The sequence below is a fragment of the Armigeres subalbatus genome, chromosome 1, assembly GCF_024139115.2.
Source record: "Armigeres subalbatus isolate Guangzhou_Male chromosome 1, GZ_Asu_2, whole genome shotgun sequence".
NCBI lineage: Eukaryota > Metazoa > Arthropoda > Insecta > Diptera > Culicidae > Armigeres > Armigeres subalbatus.
In genome coordinates, this window is record NC_085139.1 from 93999635 (window position 1) to 94013533 (window position 13899).

Genomic DNA, 13899 nt, shown 5'->3' on the forward strand with positions numbered 1-13899 from the left:
TACTGATATATAGCCAGCCATAAGTGGTGGTGCACTACACGCAACTCAGATAAATAACCCCACTTCAATTCGATAATGGGGACCAGGTTCATGCAAGACACATGTATTTCAAGTGAACGAGCGTCACCATCCGGTGCAGACACGGCCGGCGGTGAGCAGCCGCGCTCTCATATTTCAGTTCCAGTTGGGAACAAGTAATTGTCGAGATTTCACTTCCATGACTGCTATCAAAAGACACGTGAATGGATGTGATGCGTTTGTGTGGCGCCTGTATCTTCGACATCACAGCGTCCGTAGCGTTTTCTGTTTTCATTTTCTGCCGGTGTTGAATTGTTTGGATGATGTAAGTGCATGTGATGGAAATGCGAAATGGTGTAGAGTTGATGTGCAATACGGCCCAAGTGATCGGCATTTGATAACTCTCGTGGAAAAACCTTAACCCAATAGCATTATTCTCGCTTAACTTTTCAAAAGGACCTAAGCAACATTTTTTTCATGAATTATTTTTAGTACTGCAATCAAAAGCTTTCACGTTGTTCTGTTGATTGCGCTATTCAAATTAATTCATGAAAAAAATGTTACTTAGGTCCTTTTGAAAAGTTAAGCGAGTATTGGTTTCTTAACGAAAATGTTCACACACAAAAAAAGAGTGAGACCAAAAACAGGTGGAGAGAAAAAATAATTTCATTTTCCTTATTCGCTCTAGATGGGACTTACCAAGCTTCCAAGGTGGAAGCGTTTCCAAGCTTCCAAGATGGAAGCCTTCCCAAGCTTCGAAAATGGAAGCCTTTCCAAGCTTCCAAGGTGGAAGCCTTTCCAAGCTTCCAAGGTGGAAGCCTTTCCAAGCTTCCAAGGTGGAAGCCTTTCCAAGCTTCCAAGGTGGAAGCCTTTCCAAGCTTCCAAGGTGGAAGCCTTTCCAAGCTTCCAAGGTGGAAGCCTTTCCAAGCTTCCAAGGTGGAAGCCCTTCCAAGCTTCCAAGGTGGGAGCCTTTCCAAGGTGGAAGCCTTTCCAAGCTTCCAAGGTGGAAGCCTTTCCAAGCTTCCAAGGTGGAAGCCTTTCCAAGCTTCCAAGGTGGAAGCCTTTCCAAGCTTCCAAGATGGAAGCCTTTCCAAGCTTCCAAGATGGAAGCCTTTCCAAGCTTCCAAGGTGGAGGCCAAGCTTCCAAAGTGGAAGCCTTTCCAAGCTTCCAAGGTGGAAGCCATTCCAAGCTTCCAAGATGGAAGCCTTTCCAAGCTTCCAAGATGGAAGCCTTTCCAAGCTTCCAAGATGGAAGCTTCCAAGGTGGAAGCCTTTGCAATCGTCCAGGGTGGAAGCCCTTCCAAGCTTCCAAAGTGGAAGCCTTCCAAGCTTCCAGGTGGAAGCCTTTCCAAGCTTCCAGGGTGGAAGCCTTTCCAAGCTTCCAGGGTGGAAGCCTTTCCAAGCTTCCAGGGTGGAAGCCTTTCCAAGCTTCCAGGGTGGAAGCCTTTCCAAGCTTCCAGGGTGGAAGCCTTTCCAAGCTTCCAGGGTGGAAGCCTTTCCAAGCTTCCAAGGTGGAAGCCTTTCCAAGCTTCCAAGGTAGAAGCCTTTCCACGCTTCCAAGATGGAAGCCTTTCCAAGCTTCCAAGGTGGAAGCCTTTCCAAGCTTCCAAGGTGGAAGCCTTTCCAAGCTTCCAAGGTGGAAGCCTTTCCAAGCTTCCAAGGTGGAAGCCTTTCCAAGCTTCCAAGGTGGAAGCCTTTCCAAGCATCCAAGGTGGAAGCCTTTAAAGCTTTCCAAGATTCCAAGATGGAAGCCTTTCCAAGCTTCCAAGATGGAAGCCTTTCCAAGCTTCCAAGATGGAAGCCTTTAAAGCTTCCAAAATGGAAACCTTTCCAAGCTTCCAAGATGAAAGCCTTTCCAAGCTTCCAAGATGGAAGCCTTTCCAAGCTTCCAAGGTGGAAGCCTTTCCAAGCTTCCAAGATGGAAGCCTTTCCAAGCTTCCAAGATGGAAGCCTTTCCAAGCTTCCAAGATGGAAGCCTTTCCAAGCTTCCAAGATGGAAGCCTTTCCAAGCTTCCAAGATGGAAGCCTTCCAAGCTTCCAAGATGGAAGCCTTCCAAGCTTCCAAGGTGGAAGCCTTTCCAAGCTTCCAAGGTGGAAGCCTTCCAAGCTTCCAAGGGGAAGCCTTCCAAGCTTCAAGGGGAAGCCTTTCCAAGCTTCCAAGGGGGACGCCTTTCCAAGCTTCCAAGGTGGAAACCTTTCAAAGCTTCCAAAATGGAAGCCTTTTTCGAATTTTCGAGGTTGAAGCTTTTCCACGCTTCTAAGAAGGAAGAATGCTTTCCAAACTTTCAAAGGTGGAAGTCTTTCCAAACTTCCATGGTGGAGGCCTTTCCAAGCTTCCAAGATGGAAGCCTTTCCAAGCTTCCAAGATGGAAGCCTTTCCAAGCTTCCAAGATGGAAGCCTTTCCAAGCTTCCAAGATGGAAGCCTTTCCAAGCTTCCAAGGTGGAGGCCAAGCTTCCAAAGTGGAAGCCTTTCCAAGCTTCCAAGGTGGAAGCCTTTCCAAGCTTCCAAGGTGGAAGCCTTTCCAAGCTTCCAAGGGGGAAGCCTTTCCAAGCTTCCAAGGGGGAAGCCTTTCCAAGCTTCCAAGGGGGACGCCTTTCCAAGCTTCCAAGGTGGAAACCTTTCAAAGCTTCCAAAATGGAAGCCTTTCCGAATTTTCGAGGTTGAAGCTTTTCCACGCTTCTAAGAAGGAAGAATGCTTTCCAAACTTTCAAAGGTGGAAGTCTTTCCAAACTTCCATGGTGGAGGCCTTTCCAAGCTTCTTAGCTGGAAGCCTCTTCAAACCTTTCCAAGCTGTTTGTTTTTCCATTGCTTTTAGCAACTAATGGTTTTTCAAGCAATCAACCCTTTATTAGTAACCCTTTGAATTGTTTACTGAAGTTCCTGAAACATGCAGGTTGGATGCGTAGCAGTTTCTACACATTGTAAACTCACCTCGCATAACCTTGAATCATTTTTCAAACGTTCTCTTGTGCATATTTTATTTTAATCTGCGGATCGTTGTCTCTAGCGAAGCCGTTTTTATACGTATGATGTTCGGAATAGTTCATAAGAATCAATGATAGAATGAATCATCGTTATGCGATCGAATATTCTTTACCAGAGTTTCTACTTCTGCCACCATCTGGGAGTTCAAAATATCTACCTTGTAGGCATCGAAATAACAATCCAATCTTCAAATCCCACACAAGAAACCAGATTTCCAAGGAACCACCCTTCTCGAGTGGATGCTTAATGTTGCTTCGATTACTCTTTCTCGAGTTCCGAATGCTATTCGTCCATTCGTTTCGCCAATCATATATCCAATAAGTAGTAACAACAACATCCAAGTTGATATCACCACGCGCATACCTACTTCTTCATATATGCGCGGGCACCACTCGACGAGATTTACCTCCGTTTCTGTTTTGGCTTTTCAACTACTGATGGCAGTGAGAGATGATGCGGCTCCGCTCAGCTTCCGCACACGTTTCTACGCCACCGCAATAGGTTTTATTTTTTTACAAAAACAGCAGTACCGGGTGGGTGGATAAACAATTATTTCTACCTGGGAGCTTCTTTATTCGATTCAGCTTTATTCATACAACGGGACACTATTAGCTACAATTTATACAGCGATATTTGGCAGATATTAAGAAATATTAAAAGTAAATATCAAAGAATTCAAAAACCTTTCCAGGATATGCCAAGAATGAAACATTTTAAGATTTGAAAAAAAAATACGATTCAAAATTTAATATAGTTGAACTTGAAAAGTTTTAAATCAATGTTTTACTTTCTTTACTAATTCTTCGATGGCATTAAATTACAAATTTCGGGAATTGTTCACCGAATATTATATTTTCACTTCAGAATGGAACGTTCTCCTCACTGCCATTATTTAAGAACCTCACGGCGTGGTGCAATAATATAGAGCACTAATAACGATCAACCCCAATCGCACTCGCGATCGCACTTTTCCACATGGCCGTAAAAGACGACGATGACGACGCCGCATGCACGCCGTAAGTATTCCCATCGCATTGACTGACGATGTGGTGGCGGGCGGTGTGGCGCACTTTTCTCGGTTTCACTTTCACTGACAGCGATCGATGTAAACAAAACAAACTGGCCCCACTACATCCCACCACCATTCCCCCCTTTTCTTCGTTGAAGTGGAAATAAATATGCCACAGTGAAACACTCTTCGACTTTTTCCGAGTGGGTGCACTTTTTCCGATTTCGGTTTTGATTTTTTTTTCACTTTATTTTCCGGTTGGGGCTCTTCTGGCACTTGAACGCTTAGGTACGTACATGCTTGATTGTCATTAGCGTAGATAGAGAGGGTCAATGTAGCCCATTTACAATTAAGCTTTTCCTTAATTTTAAATCTTCTTCTATATACATAAAAATGAATTTCTGTCTGTCTGACGTTTATAGACTTGAAAACTACTAAACCGATCGGTGTGAAAATTTGTATGAAGAGGTTTTTGGGACCGGGGAAGGTTTTTAAGATGGTTCAAGACCCCTCTCTCTACCATGTGGAGGTTTTGGAAGGGAAGGTATGTTTCTGAATTTTTTTTCTGAACCGAAGCCTTTTTGGGATTTTGAATCGAAGCTTTTGTGGGTTCTGAATCGAAGCCTCTTTGGGATTCTGAATCGAAGCCTTTTTGGGATTCTGAATCGAAGCCTTTTTGGGATTCTGAATCGAAGCCTTTTTGGGATTCTGAATCGAAGCCTTTTTGGGATTCAGAATCGAAGCCTTTTTGGGATTCTGAATCGAAGCCTTTTTGGAATTCTGAATCGAAGCTTTTTTGGGAATCTGAATCGAAGCCTTTTTGGGATTCTGAATCGAAGCTTTTTTGGGATTCTGAATCGAAGCCTTTTTGGGATTCTGAATCGAAGCCTTTTTGGGTTCTGAGTCGAAGCCTTTTTAAGATTCTGAATCGAAGCCTTTTTTGGATTCTGAATCGAAGCCTTTTTGGGATTCTGAATCGAAGCCTTTTTGGGATTCTGAATCGAAGCCTTTTTGGGATTCCGAATCGAAGCCTTCGTGGGATTCTGAATCGACGCCTTTTTGGGATTCTGAATCGAAGCCATTTTGGGATTTTAAATCGAAGCCTTTTTGGGATTCATAATCGAAGCCTTTTTGGGATTCTGAATCGAAGCTTTTTTGGGATTCTGAATCGAAGCCATTTTGGGATTCTGAATCGAAGCCATTTTGGGATTCTGAATCGAAGCCTTATTGGGATTCTGAATCGAAGCCATTTTGGGATTCTGAATCGAAGCCATTTTGAGATTCTGAATCGAAGCCTTTTGGGATTCTGAAACGAAGCTTTTTGGAATTCTGAATAGAAGCCTTTTGGCATTCTGAACCGAAGCCTTTTTGGGATTCTGAATCGAAGCCTTTTTGGGATTCTGAATCGAAGCCTTTTGGGATTCTGAATCGAAGCTTTTTTGGGGTTCTGAACCGAAGCCTTTTTGGGATTTTGAATCGAAGCGTTTTTGGGATTCTGAATCGAAGCCTTTTTGGGATTCTGAATCGAAGCGTTTTTGGGATTCTGAATCGAAGCCTTTTTGGGATTCTGTATCGAAGCCTTTTTGGGATTCTGAATCGAAGCCTTTTTGGGATTCTGAATCGAAGCCTTTTGGGATTCTGTATCGAAGCCTTTTTGGGGTTCTGAACCGAAGCCTTTTTGGGATTTTGAATCGAAGCGTTTTTGGGATTCTGAATCGAAGCCTTTTTGGGATTCTGAATCGAAGCCTTTTTGGGATTCTGAATCGAAGCCTCTTTGGGATTCTGAATCGAAACCTTTTTGGGATTCTGAATCGAAGCTTTTTTGGGATTCTGAATCGAAGCCTTTTGGGATTCTGTATCGAAGCCTTTTGGGATTCTGAATCGAAGCCTTTTGGGATTCTGATTTAAAGCCTTTTTGGGATTCTGAATCGAAGCGTGTTTGGGATTCCGAAGCGAATCCTTTCGGGATTCCGAAGCGAATCCTTTCGGGATTCTGAATCGAAGCCTTTTTGGGATTCTGAATCGAATCCTTTTTGGGATTCTGAATCGAAGCCTTTTTGGGATTCCGAAGCGAATCCTTTCAGGATTCCGAAGCGAATCCTTTCGGGATTGCGAAGCGAATCCTTTCGGGATTCCGAAGCGAATCCTTTCGGGATTCCGAAGCAAATCCTTTTGGGATTCCGAAGCGAATCCTTCCGGGATTGCGAAGCGAATCCTTTCGGGATTCCGAAGCGAATCCTTTCAGGATCCCGAAGCGAATCCTTTCTGGATTGCGAAGCGAATCCTTCCGGGATTGCGTAGCGAATCCTTCCGGGATTGCGAAGCGAATCCTTCCGGGATTGCGAAGCGAATCCTTCCGGGATTGCGAAGCGAATCCTTCCGGGATTGCGAAGCGAATCCTTCCGGGATTGCGAAGCGAATCCTTCCGGGATTGCGAAGGAATCCTTCCGGGATTGCGATGGAAGCCTTTCCAAGCTTCCAAGATGGAAGCCTTTCCAAGCTTCCAAGATGGAAGCCTTTCCAAGCTTCCAAGGTGGAAGCCTTTCCAAGCTTCCAAGGTGGAAGCCTTTCCAAGCTTCCAAGGTGGAAGCCTTTCCAAGCTTCCAAGGTGGAAGCCTTTCCAAGCTTCCAAGGTGGAAGCCTTTCCAAGCTTCCAAGGTGGAAGCCTTTCCAAGCTTCCAAGGTGGAAGCCTTTCCAAGCTTCCAAGGGGGAAGCCTTTCCAAGCTTCCAAGGGGGACGCCTTTCCAAGCTTCCAAGGTGGAAACCTTTCAAAGCTTCCAAAATGGAAGCCTTTCCGAATTTTCGAGGTTGAAGCTTTTCCACGCTTCTAAGAAGGAAGAATGCTTTCCAAACTTTCAAAGGTGGAAGTCTTTCCAAACTTCCATGGTGGAGGCCTTTCCAAGCTTCTTAGCTGGAAGCCTCTTCAAACCTTTCCAAGCTGTTTGTTTTTCCATTGCTTTTAGCAACTAATGGTTTTTCAAGCAATCAACCCTTTATTAGTAACCCTTTGAATTGTTTACTGAAGTTCCTGCATTAACATGAAGGTTGGATGCGTAGCAGTTTCTACTCATTGTAAACTCATCTCGCATAACTTTGAATCGTGTTTCAATCGTGTGCATATTTTATTTTAATCTGCGGATCGTTGTCTCTAGCGAAGCCGTTCTTATACGTATGAGGTTTGGATTAGTTCATAATAATCAAAGATAGAATGAATCATCGTTATGCGATCGAATATTCTTTACCAGAGTTTCTACTTCTGCCACCATCTGGGAGTTTAAAATATCTACCTTGTAGGCATCAAAATAACAATCCCATCTTCAAATCCCACACAAGAAACCAGATTTCCAAGGAAACACCCTTCTCGAGTGGATGCTTAATGTTGCTTCGATTACTCTTTCTCGAGTTCCGAATGCTATTCGTCCATTCGTTTCGCCAATCATATATCCAATAAGTAGTAACAACAACATCCAAGTTGATATCACCACGCGCATACCTACTTCTTCATATATGCGCGGGCACCACTCGACGAGATTTACCTCCGTTTCTGTTTTGGCTTTTCAACTACTGATGGCAGTGAGAGATGATGCGGCTCCGCTCAGCTTCCGCACACGTTTCTACGCCACCGCAATAGGTTTTATTTTTTTTACAAAAACAGCAGTACCGGGTGGGTGGATAAACAATTATTTCTACCTGGGAGCTTCTTTATTCGATTCAGCTTTATTCATACAACGGGACACTATTAGCTACAATTTATAAAGCGATATTTGGCAGATATTAAGAAATATTAAAAGTAAATATCAAAGAATTCAAAAACCTTTCCAGGATATGCCAAGAATGAAACATTTTAAGATTTGAAAAAAAAATACGATTCAAAATTTAATATAACTGAACTTGAAAAGTTTTTAATCAATGTTTTACTTTCTTTACTATTTCTTCGATGGCATTAAATTACAAATTTCGGGAATTGTTCACCGAATATTATATTTTCACTTCAGAATGGAACGTTCTCCTCACTGCCATTATTTAAGAACCTCACGGCGTGGTGCAATAATATAGAGCACTAATAACGATCAACCCCAATCGCACTCGCGATCGCACTTTTCCACATGGCCGTAAAAGACGACGATGACGACGCCGCATGCACGCCGTAAGTATTCCCATCGCATTGACTGACGATGTGGTGGCGGGCGGTGTGGTGCACTTTTCTCGGTTTCACTTTCACTGACAGCGATCGATGTAAACAAAACAAACTGGCCCCACTACATCCCACCACCATTCCCCCCTTTCCATCGTTGAAGTGGAAATAAATATGCCACAGTGAAACACTCTTCGACTTTTTCCGAGTGGGTGCACTTTTTCCGATTTCGGTTTTGATTTTTTTTTCACTTTATTTTCCGGTTGGGGCTCTTCTGGCACTTGAACGCTTAGGTACGTACATGCTTGATTGTCATTAGCGTAGATAGAGAGGGTCAATGTAGCCCATTTACAATTTCGCTTTTCCTTAATTTTAAATCTTCTTCTTCTTCTATATACATAAAAATGAATTTCTGTCTGTCTGACGCTTATAGACTCGAAAACTACTAAACCGATCGGCGTGAAAATTTATATGGAGAGGTTTTTGGGACCGGGGAAGGTTTTTAAGATGTTTCAAGACCCCTCTCTCTACCATGTGGAAGTTTTGGAAGGGAAGGTATGTTTCTGAATTTTTTTTTCTGAGCCGAAGCCTTTTTGGGATTTTGAATCGAAGCCTTTTTGGGTTCTGAATCGAAGCCTCTTTGGGGTTCTGAATCGAAGCCTTCTTGGGATTCTGAATCGACGCCTTTTGGGATTCTGAATCGAAGCCTTTTTGGGATTCTGAATCGAAGCCTTTTTGGGATTCTTTATCGAAGCCTTTTTGGGATTCTGAATCGAGGCCTTTTTTGAATTCTGAATCGAAGCTGTTTTGGGATTCTGAATCGAAGCCTTTTCGGGTTCTGAATCGAAGCCTTTTTGGGATTCTGAATCGAAGCCTTTTTGGGATTCTGAATCGAAGCCTTTTTGGGTTCTGAGTCGAAGCCTTTTTGAGATTCTGAATCGAAGCCTTTTTGGGATTCTGAATCAAAGCCTTTTTCGGATTCTGAATCGAAGCCTTTTTGGGATTCTGAATCGAAGCCTTTTTGGGATTCTGAATCGAAGCCTTTTCGGGATTCTGAATCGACGCCTTTTTGGGATTTTGAATCGAAGCCTTTTTAGGATTTTGAATTGACGCCCTTTTGGGGTTTTTGATGGAAGGCTTTTTGGGATTCTGAATCGAAGCCTCTTTGGGATTCTGAATCAAAGCCTTTTTGGGATTCTGAATCGAAGCCTTTTTGGGATTCTGAATCGACGCCTTTTTGGGATTCTGAATCGACGCCTTTTTGGGATTCTGAATCGAAGCCTATTTGGGATTCTGAATCGAAGCCTTTTTGGGATTCTGAATCGAAGCCTTTTTGGGATTCTGAATCGAAGCCTTTTTGGGATTCTGAATCGAAGCCTTTTTGGGATTCTGAATCGAAGCCTTTTTGGGATTCTGGATCGAAGCCTTTTGGGATTCTGAATCGAAGCTTTTTTGAAGTTCTGAACCGAAGCCTTTTTGGAATTTTGAATCGAGGGTTTTTGGGATTCTGAATCGAAGCCTTTTTGGGATTCTGAATCGAAGCCTTTTTGGGATTCTGAATCGAAGCGTTTTTGGGATTCTGAATCGAAGCCTTTTTGGGATTCTGAATCGAAGCCTATTTGGGATTCTGAATCGAAGCCTTTTGGGATTCTGTATCGAAGCCTTTTGGGGTTCTGAACCGAAGCCTTTTGGGATTTTGAATCGAAGCGTTTTGGGATTCTGAATCGAAGCCTTTTGGGATTCTGAATCGAAGCCTTTTTGGGATTCTGAATCGAAGCCTATTTGGGATTCTGAATCGAAACCTTTTTGGGATTCTGAATCGAAGCTTTTTTGGGATTCTGAATCGAAGCCTTTTTGGGATTCTGTATCGAAGCCTTTTTGGGATTCTGAATCGAAGCCTTTTTGGGATTCTGATTTAAAGCCTTTTTGGGATTCTGAATCGAAGCGTGTTTGGGATTCCGAAGCGAATCCTTTCGGGATTCCGAAGCGAATCCTTTCGGGATTCTGAATCGAAGCCTTTTTGGGATTCTGAATCGAATCCTTTTTGGGATTCTGAATCGAAGCCTTTTTGGAATTCCGAAGCGAATCCTTTCGGGATTCCGAAGCGAATCCTTTCGGGATTCCAAAGCGAATCCTTTCGGGATTCCGAAGCGAATCCTTTCGGTATTCCGAAGCAAATCCTTTTGGGATTCCGAAGCGAATCCTTCCGGGATTGCGAAGCGAATCCTTTCGATTCCGAAGCGAATCCTTTCAGGATCCCGAAGCGAATCCTTTCTGGATTGCGAAGCGAATCCTTCCGGGATTGCGTAGCGAATCCTTCCGGGATTGCGAAGCGAATCCTTCCGGGATTGCGAAGCGAATCCTTCCGGGATTGCGAAGCGAATCCTTCCGGGATTGCGAAGCGAATCCTTCCGGGATTGCGAAGCGAATCCTTCCGGGATTGCGAAGCGAATCCTTCCGGGATTGCGATGGACCGGGATTGCGATGGAGATTGGTGATGGACCTGGGAGAACGCGCGCAGGACATAATTCTACCGGCTCCGGATCTCCAGGAAATCCAGGAGGAGATTGGCCGGCTCAAGAACAACAAAGCCCCTGGGGTTGACCAACTACCAGGAGAGCTATTTAAACACGGTGGTGAGGCACTGGCTAGAGCGCTGCACTGGGTCATTACCAAGATTTGGGAGGAGGAAGTTTTGCCGCAGGAGTGGATGGAAGGTGTCGTGTGTCCCATCTACAAAAGGGCGATAAGCTGGATTGTAGCAACTACCGCGCAATCACATTGCTGAACGCCGCCTACAAGGTACTCTCCCAAATTTTATGCCGTCGACTAGCACCAACTGCAAGGGAGTTCGTGGGGCAGTACCAGGCGGGTTTTATGGGCGAACGCTCCACCACGGACCAGGTGTTTGCCATTCGCCAAGTACTGCAGAAATGCCGCGAATACAACGTGCCCACACATCATCTATTCATCGACTTCAAAGCCGCATATGATACAATCGATCGGGACCAGCTATGGCAGCTAATGCACGAACACGGTTTTCCGGATAAACTGATACGGTTGATCAAAGCGACGATGGATCGGGTGATGTGCGTAGTTCGAGTTTCAGGGGCATTCTCGAGTCCCTTCGAAACCCGCAGAGGGTTACGGCAAGGTGATGGTCTTTCGTGTTTGCTATTCAACATCGCTTTGGAAGGTGTAATACGAAGAGCAGGGATTAACACGAGTGGTACAATTTTCAATAAGTCCGTCCAGCTATTTGGTTTCGCCGACGACATAGATATTATGGCACGTAACTTTGAGAAGACGGAGGAAGCCTACATCAGACTGAAGAGGGAAGCTAAGCGGATCGGACTAGTCATCAACACGTCGAAGACGAAGTACATGATAGGAAGAGGTTCAAGAGAAGACAATGTGAGCCACCCACCGCGAGTTTGCATCGGTGGTGACGAAATCGAGGTGGTAGAAGAATTTGTGTACTTGGGCTCACTGGTGACTGCCGAAAATGACACCAGCAGAGAAATTCGGAGACGCATAGTGGCTGGAAATCGTACGTACTTTGGACTCCGCAAGACGCTCCGATCGAATAGAGTTCGCCGCCGTACCAAACTGACAATCTACAAAACGCTAATTAGACCGGTAGTCCTCTACGGACACGAGACCTGGACGATGCTCGTGGAGGACCAACGCGCACTTGGAGTTTTCGAAAGGAAAGTGCTGCGTACCATCTATGGTGGGGTGCAGATGGCGGACGGTACGTGGAGGAGGCGAATGAACCACGAATTGCATCAGCTGTTGGAAGAACCATCCATCGTTCACACCGCGAAAATCGGACGACTGCGATGGGCCGGGCACGTAGCCAGAATGTCGGACAGTAACCCGGTGAAAATGGTTCTCGACAACGATCCGACGGGCACAAGAAGGCGAGGTGCGCAGCGGGCAAGGTGGATCGATCAGGTGGAAGATGACTTGCGGACCCTCCGTAAACTGCGTGGTTGGCGACGTGTAGCCATGGACCGAGCCGAATGGAGAAGACTCTTATATACCGCACAGGCCACTTCGGCCTTAGTCTGAATAAATAATAATAATGAATAGTAAATTGGTAATGTAATCGTATTTTGACGTGAACTATGTCTAAGAGGGAGGCTCTCCCGGGCAGAAGCCATGAACAGAATAACAAAACATGATATAGATTTTATTGATATAAGATAAAAGAACAAATTTGCACCGAAATATCATTTAAATATCAATATATGCTATCGTTAAGAACACACTAATGGCGCATGATATTGATCACTTCTTACAAATAGCATAACTTGATCTCCTCATGGTATTTTAGTGCAAAATATTGATATTGTCACCTGATCTTTTATTTCCTATATCAATCATGTCCATATCACATTTTGCTATCTAATCAACATTTGATATTATTTAGTTATTTTCGTCTACTCGGGCTGATACAGGGCGTAAGATGAAAATCTCAAAATTGGGGACCGTCACGTAGTTATATGAGATTTTAAACGTTAATCTTTATTTTTTGATGGATTTTTTAGATTTATATATCAAACGCCTCGGAAACTCTCCACCAATTTGCATTTTTTTTGTAACTTTTGATTATCAACGTTAAACTAGTGGAAATTTCAATTCTTTCCAAACCGAGTAAAAATTCAGACCCAATCAATAATCCTGCATCCCCAACACAGACATCAGTTTGTTATAAATTACGGACCTTTTCGCTCATCGCTCCATTTCTCTATGCATAAAAGACTCGTGTCTCGGACGTGCGCGTCATTTTCGTTCGAGCATTCTCAGAGAGCGGACACGATGCTTCATTTGTAGCCTTGAACCAGCATTGAAGGCGATTGTCGGGCGGAGAGTGGATCATGGCGTTGGCGGCAAAGGCATCCCACAGCGATAGGCGGCAGTCAACGATGGTAGAGCGACGGTCGGGACGGCTGCCTCACGGGAGTGAAAATTTCGTCCGGTTGCGGTCCAAGCGACAAAGGCTGCCGCGTTGATGTTGGTCGCGTTGTCAATGGTGGAGCTGCGGTAATTGCTGATAGTGATTGGAGTCAGTTAAAATAAATCGATTCTTTTGATGACCATCATAATATCTTGGAAAAATGTTGTTAAGCTGAGAGGATTTTTCTAAAGTGCAACCACTAGTGACCAGCACACTCTTGGCATTCAGTAAAATCTTCTAGCATGATTATGAATTTGGTTATGTTCTGTTAGCGATTTCCAATGCGTACCATTGAGAAAAATAACAATATAAAATTGAACCGTGACAAACTTCGATTAGTTACACAGAACTTCGGTTAGTTCGAAAATTTATTTGTATGGATGATATCAGTAGCAGTCAACTAAAATTTTCATTTTTGCTATTGGGGATTGGAATTGCGCATTATCAAAAGGTGAATCAGTTCTTTTTAGAACCAAAATTTTATACAAGAGAATATTTATCCGAAACTAATTTTATTCAAAGTGCAAATGGCGATGGCGACAGTTCAACCAAACGATGCCGTCAGTAGCGAAATCACGAGAGCGCTTTGTGGTGCGCTTTCTGCGATTTGACGGTAATTATCATTGATTACTGACATTTTAATGGTTAAATACAGTAAAGATTGCAATTTAACCTGACAAATTATTATTTGCAATAGAAATACCCAAATTTAGTTAGACTCATTTAGAAGATTTTTCGTAAAAAAACAACAAAAAAAATTGATTTTTTTAAAGGGAAAACCCTAAC

At 43.8% G+C, this 13899-nt stretch overlaps 1 protein-coding gene across 3 annotated transcripts in view; it reads right to left on the minus strand.

The window, feature by feature from the left end:
* Nucleotides 1-13899, minus strand: part of LOC134202619 (uncharacterized) — a 708184-nt gene that overhangs the window by 669148 nt on the left and 25137 nt on the right. Inside the window, exon 1 of one of the 3 annotated variants that reach the window (XM_062677653.1) lies at nt 3412-3519. The exons of 1 other annotated variant lie outside the window; for it this stretch is intronic. The gene's annotated coding sequence lies outside the window, so the exon portion shown is untranslated. Of the gene's footprint in view, nt 1-3372; nt 3520-13899 lie in introns of those variants that run through there. One more of the 3 variants, XM_062677640.1, reaches the window with a different exon arrangement.